This window comes from Ailuropoda melanoleuca, chromosome 2, assembly GCF_002007445.2.
Source record: "Ailuropoda melanoleuca isolate Jingjing chromosome 2, ASM200744v2, whole genome shotgun sequence".
NCBI classification, from domain to species: Eukaryota; Metazoa; Chordata; class Mammalia; order Carnivora; family Ursidae; genus Ailuropoda; species Ailuropoda melanoleuca.
This window is the reverse complement of record NC_048219.1, coordinates 36,237,714-36,260,964: the sequence shown is the minus strand read 5'-3', so window position 1 is coordinate 36,260,964 and position 23,251 is coordinate 36,237,714. Positions and strand designations below refer to the sequence as shown.

At 49.4% G+C, this 23,251-nt stretch overlaps 1 protein-coding gene across 5 annotated transcripts in view; it reads left to right on the top strand.

Moving 5' to 3' along the window:
* The window catches only part of KANK4 (KN motif and ankyrin repeat domains 4), a 73,510-nt gene that overhangs the window by 3,018 nt on the left and 47,241 nt on the right, over positions 1-23,251 (top strand). For 4 of the 5 annotated variants that reach the window (XM_034653585.1, XM_034653587.1, XM_034653588.1 and 1 more), the window contains exon 1: positions 2,672-2,950. The exons of the other annotated variant lie outside the window; for it this stretch is intronic. The gene's annotated coding sequence lies outside the window, so the exon portion shown is untranslated. Of the gene's footprint in view, positions 1-2,671; positions 2,951-23,251 lie in introns of those variants that run through there. 5 annotated transcript variants of the gene reach the window in all.

Sequence of the window (23,251 nt, the reverse complement as noted above, 5' to 3'; positions counted from 1 at the left end):
TGGCCATTGGACAGTTTTATTGCCAGTCCTAATGAGACCATGTATGTAAAGTGCTTGACTCAGGGCCTGGCACATGCATAGGTGGCGAATACTTGTTAATCCAGCAAATGGGGGGAGCAAGGAGGCTTTCCTTTCTCTGCCTGCTACTCAGTCCTTTGATTAGAGGGTTTCAGGATCCAGCAGTGTTGTGCCCAGTCATTCTAAATCAGCTTTTCAGACTCACTCTGCCTGAAAGGCCCAGGCTGGGTCTTGCACTGGAGATGCCCAAACCAGAGATTCTAGAACACCTGCTGCCCACAAGAGGTCCTTTCTTTCCAGGACTACACCACAAAGGGTCCACTTTCCAGTCTAACTCCCCTGTTACTGAAAAATAGAAAGTTTCCTAGCCAGTATCTCTCTGTGGCTCCTGGGGTTTCTTTTGGGGGGGGGCACTAAGGGGTGCATCTATTTGCTTAGCCCACTTTTCATCCTGTTTCTCGATACCCTAATCTGGGATTCAGAAGCCTTGGCTGCCCTGGTTCAGACCTTGCTTCCTCTGACTCAGCTTTACCCTCAAGATACAGCTTCATTTCTGAGTCATCAGGCTGAGCTTTCGAGGACAACAGTCTGGCACTCCCGCTCCATCTTCCCAGGAAAGGTGCTATGTCTCCACACCCCAGTGCCAGTCCTATGCCTAACTTGGCTCACAATGCCCAGAAACCAAAAAACAGATTTTTAATGAGTTTGGAGGATGCAGAGGAAAAAGGCTCCAGGACCAGGAGTCAGAATGCCAGGTTCAGTTCCAGCTCTACCAATTAGCTTGTGCAACTCTGAGCCAGTCGTGGAAGCCTCCTGAACTTAGGTTTCCTCTTTCATAAAACATAAGTAGTACCCATGCTGGGTGCATCCCACAGGGACATCAGGAGGTCTAAATGAAATAGAGTGAAGTGCCCCCAAACTCGAAGGCATATACCCCTGCTCCATGGGCTAGATCAGGTTGGTAAAGTCATTTCATTTGGCTTGAACAACACCAACCCAGACTTCAAATGTTTAGCATTTTTAAAATTAGTTATCACCAAACTGGAGACTTCACTTACATATCTGATGTATAGCTTCTCTTTAAAAATGAGAATGATCTGGCCATATTAACTCCTTGCCCTTGTGCAAATTAATAAAAAGAAACCTTACTAAAGTGGATTCAGGATGCCAGAAGGGGAGGCTGCTAGGGGGAGCCCTACCACTCCATGTCAATTATGTCAATTATAGGACAAATCTCTAACAGAAGAATCTCAACAGGAAAAAAGGCATCAGTTACAGGCCCCAATAGGGAAAGATGTACATTGCATCTCCTGCAAGAGATAGACTGCCCCTGCAACTCAGCCAATGAAAACCCATTATCACCCTGAACTCTTCCTTCTCTCTACTGCACTTTTGTTCAAAACAACCCATCCCAACTTCCTCCTTCTTCTCCGTAAAATAATGGTCCTCTCTTTTGTTTGTTGGACTTGCCCATGGTTTTGCTCTGGCTGCTTGCACTGAACTGAAATCCTCTGCTACTCCCAAATAAACCCATTTTTGCTCTTATAGTGACCAGCAGTTCTATTTTTAAGGTTAATACTCTGATGGGCAACAACCCACTAGAGCTGAGTAGCAGCAGCCCCTTCACTTGGGCAGGAGGCTGGAGCTGCCTTCAAGCTCACCAAGTCCCCATTACTCCCTGTTACCTCTCAGTACTGAGGCCAAGCCTCTGTGGCCATTTCTTCTTGTTCTAGGGCCATTAATTTGCTTCTAGTGGAGCCCTAGGAGAAGTAAATCATTTTAATAACCATGTATCTATCAAAATGGGAAAACAAAAGTCCCAGAACTGTCCCTTGCCCTAAATTATCTCCCCCTTCAGGGTCTCCATGTCAAAAAACGCAAGCCATTTGGTTAAGTTTTCCCCTGTGTCAACTGGCCCTTTGAAAGGTGTGTAAGATGAGTGAGGGCTGAGATCCCGCCCATGCCTCTTTGTCCTCATCTGTAAAATGCAGTACATCAGCTCTTTTCCCCTAGGCTGACTGTGTACAACATTCGGCATTTAGTGCGCTGGTCATTCAAGGTTGGTGACTGAAATGTAAATGGTTTGAACTGATAAAAAGCTTTGTGGGTGGTGGGAGTGTGAAGTGAAAGACCGTATTCCTGAGTGAGGCTAAAGCAATGGGTGGGGAGGAAAAAAAGCAAAGGGAAAAAGTCATGACAGGGGAGACAGGAGTTCGGTCACATCCATCCCCACCCTCACTCTCCCACCTCCGCAATGAGAAAATCCGGCCAGGGATGTACAAGACCTCACTGTGCCCAGGATTCTGTTACCGAGACTGTGGTGGCTTGGGCAAGCATTACCTTGTGCGACATTGTCTCCCCATCTACAAGATGAGGCTAGAAATGGCCCCAGTTAGTTACTGTGGTCGTGAAGATGTACTGAGAAATGTACGAGAAAGCACTTCGGAAATCCGCAAAGCGCTATATACAGTTAGGAGTTTTCCAGTCTCCTTACAGAAAGTTTTTCTTCCAAACTCTGTCCGAGGGCTTTTGAGCTTATCAAGGCTAAGACCCTCCCCTCGGTTTCGCAATGCTGCCCCTTCCTACACACCAAAGCCCGCGGCGCGTCAGGAGTCCTTTTTTTTTTCCCCCTAGCGAAGGCGGGGACTCGGGTGGTGCTGGCAGCGGGCGACGCCGGCCGCGCCTGGCCAGTCCCGCATCGGCCGCGGTGGGTGTGCCCCACAGGGTGTGCGCTCCGCGCCCAGACCCAGCCGGTCGGCGAGAGGGCGCCCGAGGGTGTGCGCGCCCCGGGCGACCGGAGTGCGCCAGACCGGGGGTGCGCGCCCCGGACGGGGACCGTGCACCCGGAGGCTGCGTGCGCCCCAAAGCCGGGGTGTGCGCCGGCCCCAGGCACAGCCGGTCGCCTCGCTCCCGACTTCTGCGGCGCGCCAAGGTAAGGCGCTCTGCGACCCCAGCCCGCGCGGCGCGTTGAGTGGGGCGTGCCAGCACCCTGCCCCGCGCGACCCGGGTCTTGGCCCCGCCGTTCGGCCACTCTTCTCCGCCTCCGCCGCCCGCCTCGCCCCCTCCCCGCTCCGCGTCCCCGGTTCCCCCTAAGATAGAGGCTGCGGCAGCCTGGGCCGACCCGGATCCCCTGCCTGGGGTAGGCGACAGCGCGGGGAGGGGACTGCCGGGGCTGCGCGGGCTACCCGGGGGCCGGCGCCGCTCCCCTTCCGCCCCGACCAGCTCCCGAAGCCCCGGTGCTGAGGGAGGAAGAGACCGGTGGGGAGGGGGAGGCCACGTTGTCCTTGCGGCTCCGGTGGTGCATCCCCCGCCCAGCGCTTCTCAACCGGGCGCTGCGGTCCGGGATGCAGATTGCGGGACTGGGCGCCCTGCGCTGGCTCCCAGGACGACCTGGAATCGAGCTCTTAAGCCTCCTGTCTTTCGCAAAAGCCGGCCCCCGGCGTCTACACTGGTATCCCTCGGTTCCTGGCTGAACTTTCCAGAGCTCGCGTTGGGCCACGACCTTGGGTGGAGGCAGCGGGGCCGCCCTGGGGAGCCGCGTGCGCTGGCATCCTAGAGCACTTTTCGTTGAGCCTGCGTGCCACTTGGTGAGATTCCCTCCTTCTCATCTCTCCCTTAAGGTCAAACCTTTGACCCCAAGTACTTTGTCCCTGCAGAGTGGCCAGTTACTTAACCTGGGAGTTGGAAAGTGGAGTCTCGTGGCCCCTACACCAGGTCTAAATAAGCGCTTGCCCTGAGCCTCGCTGCAAGAAGCAGCGGTTTCGGTTCTCAGGAGACCCAGGGTGCAGGCCTGGAGTGCCAGGAAGAGGCATTTTCCAGGAGAAGGAGGAGGAGATTCCTGCCTTCCTGAGGCTGACCCCCTGAAGCCTGGGCAAAGTCCTATTAAACAAGTAGCGTCAGGGGAGGGTCAGATGCAGCCAGTGACCAGGTTGAGGCCTGGGGAGAAAGCATCTTGAATTAAACACAAAACCTGCCTGGGTAAAACCAAACGTGGGTCCTTTAGAGCCTTTCCAGACATGACACAGAAGACCACAGAGCTCCCCTTGGAATAGCAGCAGAGTCCACTCTGATACGCCTTTTCAAGTCCAGGCCTCCTGCCCATGTCTGAAACTCCGCCTCGCTGGACCATAATGTGAGTTCTGGGGAATGTGAAAGGACAGAGAATGAGGGATGGCTCAGGGTACGTTCGGTCAACAAATACTTGCTGTCTGCAGGCACCTGGCAAGGTAGCCGGATAGAGAAATGAAGAAAACATGCACTGCCTGGCCCCATGGAGTGTGCAGTCCAGTGGCCAAGACCGACAAGGATCCAATCACTCAAACAGAGAATTACAAGCAGTGCTGACTTCTTTCTAAAGGAAGGGATAAGGTACTATGAAGTTCTGTGATAGGCACGGTAGTCACTCTGTTGGAAGGCTGGTAGGAGTTAACAGGTTGACAATGAGACTTCCCGTCAGAAGGAACAGCAAGGGAGAGGACTCTGAGGCGAGTAGCAGAGACCATTAGAGGGACTGAAAGACAGTTTATCAAGTGATGACCAAGGGCCCAAACGGCATCCTATTGCCTGGGCCAGTGGGTAGTTTCCCTTCTCAGCCATGATAATGGGCAGTTGGAGGTCCCCTCCCTGCCCAGAGGTGGAGGGAGAGACTGTCAGGCAGGTCCCGGGCTCACCCTCATGCATGCACTTACTACCAGCACCTTGGGCAGACGGCCCATACCCACTCGAGGTGCCAAGGGGAAGCAGATCTTTCCTCCCGTTGTTCCCTATTGCCCACTTTGCTCATAACTAACCAAGGCCTCTGCCCAACAGTTAGGAAGATTCATGTTGGGGGGGGCGGGGGGCTCATCTTAAGACTTTTAAAGCTAGAACAAACTCATTGCCTATAATGTAAAATTCTTTAGGATGGCTTACATGGCATTTGCTAATCTGAGCCCCACTGCCTTTCCAGCCCCGTTTCTGGTTCTCCCACTCCCCCATCTCCCGGCCACCACACCCCCCCCTCCATGAGCACCTTCTATGTTTTACTCACGGCTACACTTCAGGCAGTTCCTGGAACACACGTTGTCTTTGCACATGCTATCCTCTGTCTAAAATACTCTTCCTACTTGTGCACCCAGTGAATGCACAGCCAGCTTTCAATATCCACGTGACACTTAAGGTTTCTACCACCACCACCAACCACCACCACCACCAGTACCATTCTGGAAGGCCTTTCCTGACCAGAGTCCAATGCTGCCTTTTCTCTGTTTCCGAAGCTCCCTGGACGTGTTTCTGTCCAGGGAACATCAACTGCACTGAGCATCACGAAAACATATTTCTTGTTCCTCCTGTCTTATTTGTGTCTCAAGTACCTAGCACAGAGAAGGAGACATTGAAGGTGCTCAATAAATGATTATTGGATGAAAATGGTCTAGGCTGGTATTTCTTAACTTTTTTTTTAGGGAGGGGAGGGAGTGTTACATCTATCTTGGAGATTCTGATGAAAATTGTGGCTACCATACTTTCCTCCAATTGCATATAACCTAAAATATCTTCTATGTAATATCACATGATTCACAGCCCTCCCATCACCCACTGACCCCCTTCCAGAACTTTGGACTTTAAGTGTACAGGAAGCAGAGTCCCAGTGAGATGCAGTAACCGTCTAAGTACCTTTAGCTGGTTAACAGCATGCCAACTCCCCCACCAACACCCCCGCCCTCACTGCCTCCCAACCCCCAGCTCCTGACTCTGGGGCTCCTTCTAGCTCTGTCTGCTTCTCCAAGCCAAGTAGCCTCCTTTCATCCCTGGCACCTTGTGAAGGCCACTGCTCATGGCTGGAAGATGGATATTTTGGTTTTGCTTCAGTTCAGTAGCAGCCTAAGGTGTGACAGGGAGAAAAATCTTACTATGGGCAGAGTTGACAATTAGGAAGATAGATGGGCCATCTCCCTGGCCTGTTTGCTGCCCCTCGCTGGCACTGTTACTACATCTGTTTTAGCTGAAGGAGGGTCACGTGTGCTTCACAGTTATCTTCTGGGTCCTGGATTGAGTCGTGTGGGCCAGGTCTGGCATCACTCTGGAGGGGATCGTTGAGATCCGGGGCCCAGCTCTTGGTCTTGTCAGAGGCTTCCTCCCTATAGAGCAGGCTCTGGGAACGGATGAAGAGAATGGGGTTCTTGCTTCCTGCCCTTGGAACTCCGGCCTGCCTGACTCCTGCTTTCCGCCACAAAACCCCTGCTTCAGGTTGTTGGACCAACCAGCAGGTTCTTATCTGTGAATCAGGATCTTCATTCATTCAGTAATTCACTCACTCATCAACGCTGCACGAGTCTCCGCTTTGTACCAGGCACTGTGTGGATTCCAGTTTATAAGGAAGGATCACAGAGTGTGACTCTGCTGTGCAGCAGGCAAGGAAGACGTAACTCATTCTAATTCAACCCAAACCAACCTTGGCAGGTGTGGTAGGGAGGACAGTTTGGACTTATTCATGCTGAGAATGTGCTCACTTTTAAAACTCAGATCTTATCAAGTTATGTCATCTCTGAGGAGGAATGAATTTTCTTAACTGTAAAATGGGTTCGATAGCCATCTTGTCCTGCCTATCTCTGGGCAGCTGTGCAGATAAAATGATTGCATCTCAGATGGCAGATCTGCTCACCTCTGCGTGGGAAACTGGACAAGTACACTACAAAAATAGCGTGCCTGGGTGTCAAGCCCTGGCCTATGTAATCCTCTCAGTAATCCTCAAGATAGTGACAGTCATAACCCCATATGTACACAGGAGGAAAATGGGGCTCAGAGAGGTTAAGTGACTTGCCCAGGGCCTGGAACTAATCAATGAGAAAACTGAGATCGACAGAACTATCTCAGGATGTCAGACTGTCAACCACTTTTGTGCTACTCTGTAGTAGTTTGTGGGACAAAGTGTGGGCTTGGAGGCTAGGGTGTAGAGGGATTGGAGCCTAGATCTGCTGCCCACCAGCTGTGTGACTTACAACTAGACCCCTAACCTCTCTGTGCCTCAGCATGCTAATCTCCCAGACCCAGAGTTTAGACTAAGATAGGCCTTCTGTCCAGTCTACATGGATAATGTTTCAAAGTAGGATTAAAGGAAAGACGAGGGGCCCTCCTGCTAACAATAGACCTGTCGCAGTTTCCAGGATAAAATAAATGCTGCCCCAGGATTTCAAGGAGATGGTTAATGTGATATGCAGGCAGTTATAGATTGGTGTCTGAGAACTGGCTGACGTTCCTTCTCCGAGGGAAAGAAGCGTATTTTCAAAAGGAATGTCTCACTGTCTCGTCTGGGCCCTGAGCCCTGGGCCCTGCCCTTCACGCAGCTTTCTGGGGACACAGGCATTGTGGAAGAACACATGAATTCCCTTCTCCCCCTGCCCCCACCCATTATTTTCCCCCCAAAGTAAGTAAAACTTATTGGCTGGATTTATTTATATTTTTAATGTGGCTGTGGCTTTCCCCCCTTTGTGTGGAAGCATCCTTTGTTGTCTCCTTTGGTATGTATTAATAGTTTGTTGCTCTGACGTCAAGTGACAAGGGGGCACACGAATATGGCGAATATGGCACTGGGGAGAACTGGCTCCATGCAAAGATGAAGAGCAGCCTTTGGTGCCGATTCCCCTCCACAGCCCGGTTTTTGCCCAGAAGCCAGAGCCGCTGGCTCTCAGGGAAATCGGTTTTGACTTTCTTAGCGGGGTACCAGGCGGCACAGGGCTGAGTGTTTCTAGGTGCTGCGCTCCTCGCCATTCCTCACCATCCCACTCCCTTCTGCCTAGCCTGGCGGAGCCCTCCTACTCCTGGGGAAGGGCTTAAAAGACAAGGAATGTCAACTTGGGTCGTGGCTGAATACAGCCTAGTGTGGTCAGGGTTCACACTTATTAGGCACGATACTGAGTGTGTGGGGAGGAGGGACATTTCATCAGGAGTATCTGAGTTTTTTAAGAGTTTGTTTTCGTGTATCATTTGTATGCTTTTAAATAAATAAATAATAAAGGCCATCTCTGCTGTGCTCCTCCAAAAAAAAAAGGGGGGGCGGGGAGGAAGGAAAGGGAGGGGGCAATGGCTCCAGCATGTGCATCCGAACTTCATTCAGCTTTCTCATCTGTAAAATGCTACTGTTAGTGCTGACTTAAGGCTCTTCTGACACAGAAAACAGAGACTCCCTAAAGCTGATTCTGATGAGGGGGAGGAGGGATAAAATGCAGCAGTGATATTTACCAAAGGCTTGAAAGGGTGGAGGCAGGCCTCGAGGCAGGGTGGAGAAGGGTCTGAGTTTGAGGCTATCGGATAACTGCCCTGCACTCAACTCCGCACCTGGCTGCCCCACCGCTCAGCCTCCTATCACAGGAACCTCTCCTTTGTCACTCAGTACAAGTGCCAGGGCGGATCTTGTTGTCTGAGCTCAGTTCTCTGGACGCTGAGGCTCCCTCTCCACGCCATGTCTTGGCTGGTCTCTGGCCAGCCTGGGCATGGGCTGCTGCTGGGGCAAGCCTCCTCCCTGGGCCAATCAGATGGGAGAGGAGGGCAGAGGAGGGTCATGTGTACAGAACAAGACCTTTTGTGGCAGGAATGGCTGTGCGTCGAGATTCCTCAAGAAGGACAGGAGCTGGAACTCCGGGATATGCCCGGTACAAATACTGACTGAAATGTAAGACCCTAACAGAGTTTCCTCGCTTGGGGTTAACAGCCCCAAGGAGCTCACATGTAGAATTCAGTTTGTGAACGTGGTTGGGAGAATAAAATAACATCTTTATTTAGCATTTTCTTTGACTGTGAATGCAGGCAACAAACCATAGTGTATTTGCAGTATCTGGGAGGCTGTCACCAGTAGAAATCACAAATCTTTTCATATCACATTTTAGCTGCTGCAGATAACTTGAACTATGATTGATGCCCATTGCAGCTTTGAAATTACAACCGTTATTACACCAGTGCTAAAGCTGGTTATTTAATGCATTAATAAAAAATGTATATTACTATATTACATGTTCATTTAAAAAATTTTTTAATAATTATATTTCAATGTAATTGGCTTTCTTTGTAGTCAAGCTATGCATTTTATTTTATGTATCTGAAAATGTTCCAAGGAAGGGTCTACTGGCTTCATCAGTCCACTAAAGGGGTCCATGGCACAAAAAGGGTTAAGACCCTCTGACAGGAAGTCAGTAAGCTATAGTTCCCACTTTCCCACCCTCCCTCACCCTAATCTTTCGTATACTCATCTATCTCTGTCTAATTAGTGTAAGACATTCTTGAGCAGTAGTAAATTTCATTTAATAGTTTGGCAAATTTGCAAGAGCACATAATTTATAGTTTGGGTAGAAGGTTTTGATGTATATCCAGAGGTTAATTTACAAATTGCAGGCACACATGGGCAACTGGTTAGGTGATTCCTATCAGCCCACAAACCCACCAGCCCATAATTGCTTGCTTGGTCCATCCCATGCAAACCAGTCCAGTGAAACAACCACAGAATGGACAGTTGTGTTCTTGAGGGGTTAGGGAGCTTGTGTAGCTAAGACTAATTGATGAATCACTTGATCAAATGCAAGCTGGAATCCTAGGAAGGAGGAGGAGCACTGGGAGAAGAGGCTTTGAAGTGGGCTCTGAAATGAAGGGAATGCAAAGGGAGCAGACAGGAGGAAGGAGGGAGTCAGCGAGGATGTGGGGGGACTGGCCAGATGTCAACATTGAGGAGGAAGACCGGAGAGAGGAGAGCCCGCTGGAACATGTTAGAATAGTGGTTGGTGTTTTGCTACCGTTCATTGAATGCTTAATAGGTGCCAGACCCGTGCCAAGCCCTTTCAATATAGCAGTTTTTCAGTCTTTACCAACGGCCCAATAAGGTGTGACTATTATTATTCCCACTGTATTGGGTGAGTAAAATGAGGCTCTAAGAGGTTAAATACTTGCTGTAGGTCACAGAGAGATTAAGTGGTGGAGCCAAGAGCTCAGCCCAGATTTGGCTAATTCCAGAACCCAGTGCTCTTAAAAATCACTATACACAACCACAGAAGAGTCTGTTTGGGAAAAACTCTGGCTGCCATCTTGTTTCAGTAAGGACATGCATAATATCCATCCCTGTCTACCCCATCCTTCTTTCCAGACTTTTGCCTGTTCTCACACCTCCTCCCTTGCCCCTCTCTACCCTTACTCCTCTCACAGGCACACATGCTATATTAGTGAGGGGGGATAAAAATAGAGAGTGAAAGCTGTAAGGCCAAGCAGAACCAGGTTCTCACTCCAGCTCTGCCGCCTGGCTAAAACCATGCCGAGCCTCAGTTTCTATCTGTGAAATGGAGGTAATGATGCCTCCTCCTTAAATTTGGTTGCATTCTCTCTAGTACTTAAGTGCCATTTTGGATAGTTCTTTCCAGTTGGGTATCTCCAACCTCTGTTTACACCAGGTGATGGTCTCTATCTCCTAGGCTTCTCTGGGAGGGCTTCCCTGAACCCCTCAAACCTGGCCTGTGGGTAGCAAACATCACTCCTTGTAGCGGTCAGCTCTGGCCTCCGGGGAGAATTCATGAGTGTTACTTGTGAGGCTGTCCCCTCTGGCTCTAAGCTCCCTCTCCCCATTCCAGGGCTCAATGCAGCACCTGGCCTGGAGTCCTGTTCAGGAGAACCTTGATCAAAGCAAATGAATGGTGTCCTTCGATTCCCTTTGCAGGACCATTCTTGGCACCTGTTCTAGGTCCCATCACCTAGAGCTTGTCTTTGTGAAACCTCTAGGGTTACCTAGACCACCCCCTCGTCTTACAGACGCATACCAGCAAGGGTAGGTGTCGAGCTCTGGTGGCACAGGGAGTGAGCTGGGGTGAGAACCCAGGCCTCTTGCACTCGCTCTCCTCCTGGCCCTGACACTAACACTGAACGTGTTTCACTTCTACGCAGCTAAGCAGGCAGATATTTTGGGGGTGAGGGGACGTGCGTGGAGCACCTGAAATTACATTCTTGTGCAGTTGCTTACTTGCCCCACTCTTATGCCTGCCTCAGGGCTGGCCTTCTCTGACCTGGTCTTCTCTCTCGTTCTCCCCCCAAGTCCTCAGCTTTGCCAGCTGCTGAATGGAACCCTGTGTCAGCCAGCCCTGTGGGTGGCCGCCTTCGGGTGATGCCTGGCGGTGCCAAAAGACTCCTGCCCTGAGCATTCTGCCCACTGGCAGGACTGAGGCCGGAAATTCCTGGCATTAGAGTCATTCCTTTGGATGACTGTCTTCTCTAGAGCGCTATTGTTAAAATACTAACATGTTACCCTGAAGGGGAGCCTGTTAACTCACCATCGTGGCCCAGTGTGGAAGCGTGCAATGCCCTGGGCTTTGGTGAAGTCACACCACCTCCCTGACCCTCTGTTTCTTATCTGTGAAATGGGGATAATGAAAGATTGCATTACAGGGTTACCGCACGGATGAAAGGAGATGGTGCACATACGGTGCTGGGCGTATAATAAATACTCAATAGAATTAGCCTTTTCTTTTTCTTTCTTTTTTTCTAAGGCAGTAGATTATTTGGTCAGTTCTCTCGCTGCAGTCCTGGTTCTTATTAGTTTTTTTTGTGTGTGTGTTTTAAAGTGTTTTGTTTATTTAAGTAATGTGGTCTCCTTTTAAGATTTTTTTCTCCTTTCTAATTATAAAATGATTTTGAACTTTATTTTCTTATCTTTATTTTTTTTCAAAGATTTTATTTATTTATTTGACAGAGACAGCCAGCGAGAGAGGGAACACAAGCAGGGGGAGTGGGAGGGGAAGAAGCAGGCTTCCAGCGGAGGAGCCTGATGTGGGGCTCGATCCCATAACGCCAGGATCACGCCCTGAGCCGAAGGCAGATGCTTCATGACTGCGCTACCCAGGCGCCCCAGAACTTTATTTTCTTATCTTTAAACAACGGTAAAAGATCCTGTCTTATTGGTTCATTGAGAATTTATTGAGCTAAAGTACCTGTGGAGGGCAGGCTCTCAGTGAGAGCCTGGTATTCTGAGTTATCCTGGAGGAGGGGACTGAAAGCACCTGGGGGGTGGGGGGAGGTTCTGGGTGGCTCCCTGGGGAAGAGAGAGAAGACACAGAGGGAGGAGAAGGGGGATACAGGAGGGACCCTGCTCCTCCATCCCTGCTGTTTGAACCTGGAGTCTGGGTCAGAGGGGACCTGGGAATGATGTCCTGGCTCTGGACGAGGTGCATCTTGCAATCTTTCCCCAGATCTCTGGCCTTGTAGGCCTGTTCTCGGAGGTTCTGAATTCCCTGGAGGGATGGCATCCTTGGCGTCCCACCCTGGCTTGACTTTGGTGGAGTGGTGGTGAGGAGATCAGTTTTCCTTACCCCACCGATCTCCCAGTGGGTGTCACTGCATACTGTAAATTGCCCCTTTGAGAGGGCAGTTAGGCTTCTGAGAAGGTCAGCCCAGGCTAGATTCTCTGCAGTTTGTCCTGAGGCAAAGATGGTTCTCTTCAGCCTGGGTATGGGAGAGGGTCTAGGAGCAAGAGCATCCTGGCCCTGACTCCTGGCCTGTGAATGAGGAGGGGCTGGGTTGAGGGGCAGCGTCAGGAGTTTTCTAGCAATCCCCAGAGCAGACAGCCTCACTTCCAGGGTTCTCTGCAAGAGGATTCCCCCCTCTTCCTTGTCTGCCCTGGGCAGTGAGAACTGAGGTCGGCCCTTCTCCTCGCACTGGCCTGCTATGAGCTTCTCCAGTGTGCTTTCCTGCCATCCTTCCCTGGAGGATCTATCTATCATACCTGAGTTACCCTTCCAAAGCAGAACCTAACGGTGCAGAAAATCACTCTCCCTAGGGCTGGAGACCAGGAGCAAAGAGCAGAGGTGAATACTGGTTCCGAAGGACCTTGAAACCAAGCAGCAACCTGCCACTCTCGTGGGGAGGGAGGGTGAAGGGGATACAACTGGAACCTTCCGTGTATCTGCTCTCGGGCTACAAAGGAGCCAGCATCAGTTTCAGCCCAGAAGTGCAGCTTGGAACCGTGTAGTTCATTATACCTCACATTTGTTGATTGCCTGTGGGCTGTTACTATCCCTTCTTTCCTCCTTCCCTCTCTCCTCCCTCCCTCGCTCTCTCCTTCCCTCATTCCTTCCTGCCATCAGTGACTACTGACTGATCACTTACCCTGGGCCAGGGACTGTCCTGGGCAGGGATCTCACAGCATGACAGTGGAAACAAAGAATCAGGAGCTCACTACAACAGTTTGACGAGGGCATCTGGCAGATGTTCTTACAGGGAGCTCCGGGAGCACAGAAGTGTGGGGAGGGGGACCAGTCCTGACTGGTGTGTGAAGCAGAGACGGTGCTGGTAGGCAAAACTGTCTTGCGGGTTGAGTAGGAGTTACCAGATGGAGCCGGAGGGAGGAGGATGCTGGATAGCGGGAGCAGACGGCGGTGTAGATGATGGTGTGGGAGATGGGCAGAGCGACAGTATGTACGGAAAGCTCAGGGTGATCATTTATTCACTGGGTTTTGGTTTTCCCTCCTGTAAAATGAGGATAATAGTACCAAAGTCATAGCTGGCACACACACAAAAACATCCTTCCTTTTTACCAATTTAAGACCTACCAGCCAGACTTAAACAAGAGAAATAATGGCAACGAGAGGCCGAATATGAGGAACGCCACAATCAGTGGAAATGCAACGGAGGGGAAGTACTGTTTGGAAGAAAGCCTTGGAGAACGGGCAAACGGAGAGTAATATTTAGGCTTAGGAACAGTTGGTACAATTTAAGGAGATCCTTGAAGGATGGGACAGACTCTGGTAGAGAAGACAGAGAGGGCATCTAAAAGGTTGGTACAGTGTGAGCACGGGCACAGAGGCGCTCAGGCACAGAGTGCGGTTGGGAGGGGCAGGAGAGCTGGGGACGAGGAGCCTGGAACGGTGGGCTGAGATCACGTCAGTGCCTAACTGGTGGGCTGGTGGGCAGCACTGGGTTTACATATGGGTTTTATTTATCCACAGTATTTTAAAAAAGAAAGATTTAAGTCAACATTGAAAAATCAGATTTTACATAAATCCACATTCTTGCTTCTTTTGGAAAAAGTCAGGTCTGGCAACACCAGCCCTGAATTAAGTGAGTGGCGACATTCAGGTGATCACGGCTGTCTAGAGTTGCAGGCTGATATCCCACTGGCCAACTAGCTTGCCTGGCCTCTTCACCATTCAACTCACTCTCAAGTTCATACGGTGTGTTCAGAAAGCTCCCGCTAACGCACTAATTAATTACAAGGGAAGAGAAAGAAAATTCTAAACCATTAACTTTGAAATTCCTTCATCAGATGAGGGGATGAATTTTACCACCTGGGAAAATTTTAATTATGGAGTAGTGCTTAGGTGGGGGCAACGGGAAGCTTGATGCATGATGGCTTGGGAGGGAAACTCTCAGAAGCGAAGGATGGGAGCAGACACCTGAAAAGAGAGAGATGTTGGGGCCCTGCAGAGAGTCATTGCAACCACTTCACTCAGCCATGGCATCTGGTGTCTTTGCTGGAAGGACCAAAACACCTAATCCTTCGCAGATATGGATCGCATTGTAGATGCTACTACCTTACTTTATTAACCTTTTAAGCTTAAAAAACTGGACTCTTGAAGGAAAAGGTGAAATTTGTGTGTGTTTTTTTTAATTGATAAACTAAGGGAAAAGAGAACTTTTTTCCATTCTTAAAATTTGACTCTGTGTGTGTGTGTGAGTGAGGGGTCTTTGCAATTTGAAAGGTTCAATAAACCCTATTGGAAAATTTTTTATTAAAATTTTTTTAAAAAGCACGCCATTGAGTGGCAGACATCTATAATAATACAGAATCACATGAAGGAGAAAACTCTGAACTGTTAAGATTTGGTGATTAAGGGGGTGCCTGGCTGGGTCAGTCAGTACAGCATCCAACTCGATCTCAGGGTTGTGAGTTCAAGCCCTGTGTTGGGCGTGGAGCCTACTTAAAAAAAAAAAAAAAAAGATGGGGCACCTGGGTGGCTCCGTTGGTTAAGTGGTTAAGTGTCTGCCTTTGGCTCAGGTTGTGACCCCAGGGTCCTGGGATCAAGCCCCACATCAGGCTCCCTGATCCGTGTGGAGTCTGCTTGTCCCTTTCCCTCTGCCCCTCCCTTCTGCTTGTGCTCCCCCTCTCTCTAAAATAAATAAATAAAATCTTTTTTAAAGAAAGAATTGGTGGTTAGGGTCTAGGGATAGTTTAGAGTGTATTGTTCTAGACCTGGCCCTATACGTATATGAGATGTAACTACATCCTTATATAGATCTAGGTATATATCCATATATACATATATATCTGGATAGAAATTTTTTTTTAGTAAAAATGAGGTATTACATACTATTCTGCTCTTTTTCTCCTAATGCTCTGTCTTGAATATTGAAGGTCATTACATCACCTCTATGCCTATGTAAAGAGTCTGAGATGGAAAACACTGCCAGATAGAAGGAGCTTGTTTTGAGAAGGGACGCCTGGGTGGCTCAGTCGTTAAAGCGTCTGCCTTCGGCTCAGGGCATGATCCCGGTGTTCCGGGATCCAGTCCCACATCGGGCTCCTCTGCTGGGAGCCTGCTTCTTCCTCTCCCACTCCTCTGCTGTGTTCCCTCTCTCGCTGGCTGTCTCTCTCTGTCACATAAATAAATAAAATCTTAAAAAAAAAAAAAGAGCTTGTTTTGAATCTCCACTGTGTGCCTCTCAGCCTCGGTTTACTCCTCTATAAAACGGGGACAACAATTCCTTCCTTCAAAGGTGAAGATGAAGGTTAAATACAATGCAAATTGTGCTCAGCACAGTTTCTTAGATACTGGGTGACAGAGCCCTGCTGCACCGCTGAGAAAAAGCAAACCGTGCTTTCATCTTTCAAGCTTACGCTGGAATTGGGGAAGGGGGGGCATCAATTACAATTTTTCACAGTGGAATTTAAAATTATTTTTTTAGTGCTGAGTAACATTAAAATCTCAAGCAGTCCGTTAACAGATGCATTCAGGTTTTGTGTAGGGCATTTTCTCTGGACTCACTTTTATTTATTCAGCTGCAGGAGAATTCCTGAAGCCAGGTATGTGGACTGGAAGGTATGTCTGATAGGGAAGCTGTGACCTGTGCCTGCCCTTTGTGGGGGCGCCCTTTTGCCAGGGGGGAAAGTCAGCCCTTCTCAGTACAAGGGTGGGGGATTCAGACCTTGTCCGTGGAGGTATCTCCTTCCTGCTACCTACTTTTCCTTTTTCACTTCCCTCCTTCCCCTTTCGGCTCTAAACTACACCCACTCTATGTCCCCCCTTCCTCCCTATAGTCTCCCCTAACACCTTTTACTTATGTAAACCCCAACCCTAGATTAAATTTTACTGTCCCATTCCTCTGATGCTGCCTTGGGACTGGGGATTCATTTTGAAATCCATGCCCTTTGACTTCGGCTGCTGCTTGGCCTCCCTCCTGTTGATCTGCGTTGTCTCTTCATCCAGTCCTCAGTGACTGTTCTAACTTGCTCCGTCTGCTGTCCTCTGGCTCCAAATCCATTTGTAGGTCCTCCCTCTTAGTACGGGGTCTGTTTCTTGCCTTTACTGGGAAGGTGGAAGTCATGTGGCTTGAACTGTCACCCCCGCCTCACTATTTCTCCCCATCATTGCTCTCCTCTCCCTTGCCAGAGCCCAGCCTGAAAAACCTTCTCCCTCACACTCTCCTAGCTGCAGACTCTGGAGCCAGAGTTTCTGGCTTCTCTCAGCTCCGCCCACCGCGAACTTGGGTGAGTTACTTGCCTCTCTGGGCCTCCTTTCTTCATTGCACAATATGACTAATAAAATCGCCTAGCTGCTCTTGTTGTGGGGCAGATAGAATCTGCTGCCCGTGTTAGCAGTGCCTGGAGTACATGCCTGCGCTATGCACCTTCTTTTTCTTGCATCTCAGTCCATTCCTCCTCCTGGCTTCTCCCCCTTGGCCTGCAGACATGCTCACCTTCCTCGGAGCTCACCTTACCCGGCCCCCCCCCCCCCCCCCNCCCCCCCCGCCCACTTTGAGCCGCTGCCCATCTCTCTCCTCAATTCCACCTAAGCAGCTAAGAGCAGCCCCACCTGCTGCTTCTGCCATCTTGTCAACCCCTGGCATCTTCCCTTGTCCTCTGAAACCGAGCCTGGCTCCCTGGTTTCCTCAAGATGTACCCACTTTGGATTTCTGGGCCGCAAGCCATCCTGGTTTTTCTTCCCCATTGGCTCCCCACATGTGACTTACTTCAGGAGTTTTCCTTCACACTCCTCTTCTGCACGCTCTTGCTCCCTGCCCCCAGTACCCACATGAACCTGCACCTCTAATCTTCGGGTCTTTCCGCCGTCTTGGGCCCACTTTTTCCACTATCTGCTGGGCCACGCTCTCCACATGAACCCCTCTCTGTGGGTGAACCCCCAGTCAGGCACTCCACATGCCCAAGGATGAACACCCAACCCTCTACTCCCAAATCTCTTTTCCCTCCTGTTCTCCCTAACTCACTGGTTGTCCCCAGTGCTCTAGTTACCCAGGCTTGAAACGCCCGGGCTGCCAACACCTCTCCTCCCTGATCCCGTGCCTGAACAGAGTGTTCAGCAAACAAAGGGTGGAAACCAATGAATCCCACAGGTCGCCACATCCTGGCATTTTCTTTCTTTCTTTCTTTCTTTCTTTCTTTCTTTCTTTCTTTCTTTCTTTCTTTCTTTCTTTTTCTTTCTTTCTTTCTTTCTTTCTTTCTTTCTTTCTTTCTTTCTCATCCCCTTTCAATGCCTACTGCAGCCACTGTGACAGACATTTTATATGCTTCATCCTATGAATCTGTACAACCTGGTATGGATGAAATTGTGTTTTTCCCATTTTACACATGTGTGGACACCATGGTTGGGGGGTGGTTTAGGGAAGTTGCTAAACACACAACTGGAAAGTGACAGAACTGGGATTCGAACTTGCACCCACCTTCCTCCAAATGCACATTCTTCTTTTCTATTCTTTTTTTTTTAAGATTTATTTATTTATTTGAGAGGTAAAGATGTGGTCCATATATACAATAGAATATTACTCAGCCATCAGAAATATTTGCATCGACATGGATGGAACTGGAGGGTATTACGCTAAGTGAAATAAGTCAAGCAGAGAAAAACAATTATCATACAGTTTCATTTATATGTGGAACATAAGGAATAGCATGGAGGACATTAGGAGAAGGAAGGGAAAAATGAAGGAGGAGATGAACCATAAGAGACTATGGACTCCAGGAAACAAAGCTAGGGTTTCAGAGGGGAGGGGGGTGGGGGGGATGGGTTAGCCTGGTGAAGGGTAGTAAGGAGGGCACGTATTGCAAGGAGCACTGGGTGTTACATGCAAACAATGAATCATGGAACACTACATCGAAAACTTTGCCTGCTGCTCCCCTGCTTGTGCTCTCTCTCTCTCTCTCTGTCAAATAAATAAATAAAATTTCAAAAAAAAAACCACAACAACAACAACTAATGAAGTACTATATGGTGAATAACATAATAAAGAAAAAAAAGATTTATTTATTTATTTATTTATTTGAGAGACAGCACAAGTGGGAGAGAGAGAAGCAGACTCCCGGCTGAGCAGGAAGCCTGATGATGCAGGGCTCCATCCCAGGCCCTGGGATCATGACCTGAGCCGAAAGCAGATGCTTAACTGACTGAGCCACCCAGGCGCCCCCCCCCCCCCCCCCTTCTTTAGACCTTCTATTTCTGTTGGTTTTTTCTGACACCTAATCTAGTGGAGCAAGCAGGCTATGCTGTAAGCACCAAGTTAGCCTGGGCAGCTGAATACCAAGTATGTAGATGGACACGTTCTTCTGTGGCTAGACTGTTCGTGTGTTGGTGTGTTCTATTTACCCTGCTGTTACCCAAGCTCATCGGGTATTTCAGAGTCTGTGCCCTGACCCTTGGTGTTCACACTTGAAAGGCTTGACCGAGCCCAAGTCCCTGCTGTGAAATGCAAGGGCCTAGGAGTAGGAATGTGAACACCTCTTCAGACAGGGCATATGTTTCCCTTTCTCTGGGTCTTAATCTCCCCATCTGTACAATGAGAGAATTGGATCAGTTAATTACAAGAGCCTGTCTAGCCCTTGTGCTCCATGAATCTGTTTCATGGTTCTGCTTCCCAGTACCTACTGTGTGCTGAGCATGGGCAATGCACAGAGAGCAGAGGAGGCTTTGGCCCTGGCTGTCAGGGAGATGACAGTTATTCTAGGAGACAAAGCAAACATTCAGGAAACTGCCAACAATGTAAGGCATTATGTAATTATGCCTGCGATCTCAGATTATATACATTTGTGATGGTTCAATAAAGGAGAAGAAAAGCTGCTGCTCTCTTGAAAGAAAAAAATACATAAAAGGATCAGTTAGTGAAAAGCGTTCAGCCTGGCCAGACTTCTTGTCAGACCCGCTACGCTCTTCCTTCTCAAAATCATTTGTTCATTCCATAAACACTTACTGTCCACTAATGGGCCAGGCTCTGGGGACACTGCCCCCAGACACTACACCTCCCCCCCACCCCCACTGCTGCTGGAGTTCTATCCAACACCCAGCTTTCATCTGGTTCCTGCCCTGCTGAGGAACCTTCGCTGCTTTCCTGCTCTCTGCAAAATCAATGAGCTGCCCTCCAGCCCTGCCTTCCCCATCCTCTGCCCCCGGCCTGCACTCCGGGCCTGGTTTGCTGGTCATTCCCCAGCCCCCGCCCCGCCCCCGACATATGTTCAGGTCCGAGCTAGAGGGCTGCTTCCTCCATCGGCCTGGCAGGCTTCCACTCATCCTTCAGAGCCCAGCTCGAATACCACAACTGCAGCGGGCTTGCGGTCCTCCGTAGTGTCTTCGCCCACCTCTGGGACACCGCATGGCCTTGTGTAGGTCTCTGCCTCCCATTTGGACGGTGAGTTCCTTAAGGGATCTTCATTCCCTGCCTTATTCATCCGTAGATCCCCAGAACCTAGCCCCGTGCCTGAACAACGATTTCTGACGAATGGCTGACCGCACACCCTCTGCGGAGGCCGATCTCTGAACAGCAAGGCTCCCCTTGCTTCCCTCGAGCTGCTGGGCTCTTTCACTTCATGCCTTGCCCCCCTCCCCACAGGTGACAGGAGGATTGAGGAGGCATCACTGTCTCTTGTCTCCAAACAGTAGTGGGGAGACTCAGCCAGAAGGGCCTCACTTGCAGCAGCGGTGGCGCGCAGACCACGCGTGGCAGGGGCTGCGGTGAGGGAGGCATTTGTGTTGGGCTTGGCTGGCAGGGGTGCTGTGCTCCAGAGCACAAGTGGGTGAGTGTGTCGGGCAGGCAGGCTCCGTGCTGCACACACCCGCCACGGGGCTGGGCCCCAAACGCCTTCTGCCCTGGGAAGAAAAGGAGGCATTGTGTGCTCTGGCTGCACTCCAAGGGAAATATTCCTGTTGTTCTTCTGTTTTAAACTGCTCCCTTCTTAAAGGAGGAAAGTCCAAAAGTGAAAATCTCTCTCCCACTCCGACACATCCTGCCCACCAATTTCCAAACCAGCCGCTGCCTTGCAAATATTAACAAATCTACTAATGTGTCCATTCACTCACTCAATCACTAGACCTCTAAGGAGCACTGCTATGGGTCCGCCCTGTACGAGGCACCAGGGAGACCATCCTTGTCCCTTTTAGGCCCTATTCCTGATCGCGGACTGTCCAGATCCTTGTGGAACATGGCCCCACTCCTTCTCTCAGGCCGGATGTCCCTCTGCGGGTCAGCATTCCCACTTCAAGGGCTCCATTCGCCCCTACCTGTTCTCTGTCTCTGCAACCTGATCCTGCGTTGTACCTCCTTGCAGAGCCTTGAGTTATAGCCACCCCCCTTCCCTTGACTCAGCCCTTGCTGACAAGTGTGGACAGAAGCTGCGGCAGCAGCCTGGGCGGTTAGAAACTGAGGTAGGATGACCTAAATGCAACCCCAGCTCTACCATTCACTCTCTTTGTGACTTGGACCCAGTGACTAAAGCTACCTGGGCTTTGGCTTCCCAACCTGCAAACCAGAGCAAATAACACCTGACCTCGCACGTGGAGTCTTTGGGGAAAGGAAATGACAGTGGTGCAGTACCTGACCCAGTGCCTACCGTCCCACAGGCACCTCTCAATAAATAATAACAAAACAATAAACAATTATTGAGCACTTACTAGTTGCTTCCTTCGCTCAGAAACAACAGCAACCACAGCTCCTGTTTGAGCGTTTTCTACCTGCCAAGTGCTCTGTTAGGTATAGGCATGTTGCCACTGAACAGCCTTATACGGTGGCTAGTACTATTTTATAGCCTTTCAGAGCTGAAGGAAACTGGCTCAGAGAGGTAGAGTGGCATGGCCAAGGTCACAAAGCTTACAAGCATGGGAGCCGGGAACTGTGCCAAGGTCTGTTGGGCTCCCCCCCATCCCTTCCCAACCACACAGACACACACACACCCCCCTCAGTGCTGGAAACAGCAGCATCAGTGTCTCCTGAGGGGGTGTTGGAAATGCAAATTCCCAGGCCCCACCCCACACTACTGAGTCCGCATCCGCATTTCCCAAGATTTTCAGGAGCTGTCCGTGCACAAGAGAGCTTGAGATGCATCCAACGACAGTGCACCAATGTTTTTTAGCGGAGGTTAGAGCAGGACTTCTCAACTCGTACATCAAAATCACAGATTCCTGCCCCCAGAGATTCTGACTTTGTATCTACTGTTTGTTCCCTTCGCATTTATGATTTGCACTTCAGGGGTTTTCTGAGTAGCTACAGTGGATTTGAGTGGGATCCAGGCAAACTCCTGGCTCAAGTCTTAGCCCAAGATGGCTCACAGTTTACAGCTGTGGGAGCCGTTAGGGGAAATCCAGGCAGTACTGGGTCCTCTGCGGAGTCCCCGGCAGAGCATCTCTCTGCTTCTGGGGAAACTGGCCCATCAGCAGGAGGTACACCTCCCTCTCAAGTTACATGAGGCAGGACCCATGGATTCCTACATCAGCCAGGGCAGCGCCCGCCCCCCCACCCCCCACCATGCCCAGGTGAACAACAGAGAAACAAATTTAATATGTAACTGAAAACCCTTGTATCTGGCCTGAAAATATGTCTTTTTAATGTACATTTTGACAGAGTGCTAGATCTGCAAAGAGCATTTTCTCTAAAACTGTTACCTGTGTAACTTGACCACTGCTATCAGGTTAAATAGCAGTTAAACACCTCAAGACTCCTTGGAACTTTCAAAGATTATTTGAAAAGTAATTGTGTTGTGTTGATTAAATAATTTTAAGTTAATTAGAAAGTCATAGCATTTCTTAGCTAATTCCTTTGCAAATAAATTTACTTAATTTATAGACCTATTGCATGACCAAACAATGTTGTTTATATTTCGGTAATCTGATATTTAAGGAGCATGGCTGGTGATGCAATTTAATGCCAAGACTCCTTCATTTGCTAAATCCTTCTTTCTGGTTCCTTCCTTTTCTATTTAAGCTGCACTGGCAACTTGCTTCATAGACAGTTACAGAACAAGAATCTTAAAGGCAGAGAACACTGTGGTCAAGAGCTTGCTCTCGCTAAAGCCAGACACACCTCAGTTTGAATTCTAGTGCTGCCACCTCCTAGCTGTGGCCCCACACCTGTCATCTGTGAAAAGGATAGAGGCGCACCTACCTACTATACTCAATGTGAAATTAAATAAGTTATCATCTGTACAATATCGGATAATGTCTGCTAATAATTATTATTTATAATAATAACAATATAATTATGATGATGCTTCAGTTTGGTGATCTGTAAAATGGGTGTGTTGGAATTAAAAACATACACACACGAATATTCAAAACTTCTTTGCCTATGGAGATTTCAAGTAATTCCCTTCTAAGAAAATTTCTAGCATAGTTTTCTTGGCTCTTGCCTCAGTGATGCAGACTGGGGTCACACAGTGATGAGAAAGCACTGGACAGTGGAGCCACTATTGGGATTCCTGGTGATGAGGGGAGAGAGAGACTGGCAGAGGCTGGGTAAGTAGACCCCAGAGGTGAGGGAGGTGAATGAGTGAAAAGCCAGGTGGAAGGGTTTAAGGAGGAGCTGATGGAGAGCAGAGCACACTGCTGGAACAGTTGCTTTGCTGGAAATAGATGCTGAGAAGAGCCGAGATAGGAAAGGAAAATGTTAAGACTTTGCCTTGTGCTAAGAATGCACTTCCCCTTTGGTGTTTTCTCTAGAGACTGCAGTGAAGGTTTGGATTGCCTCCAATTCATTTTTTCCTACTTAACTGCCGTTTCTTTGAACACAACCATTGGGCTGA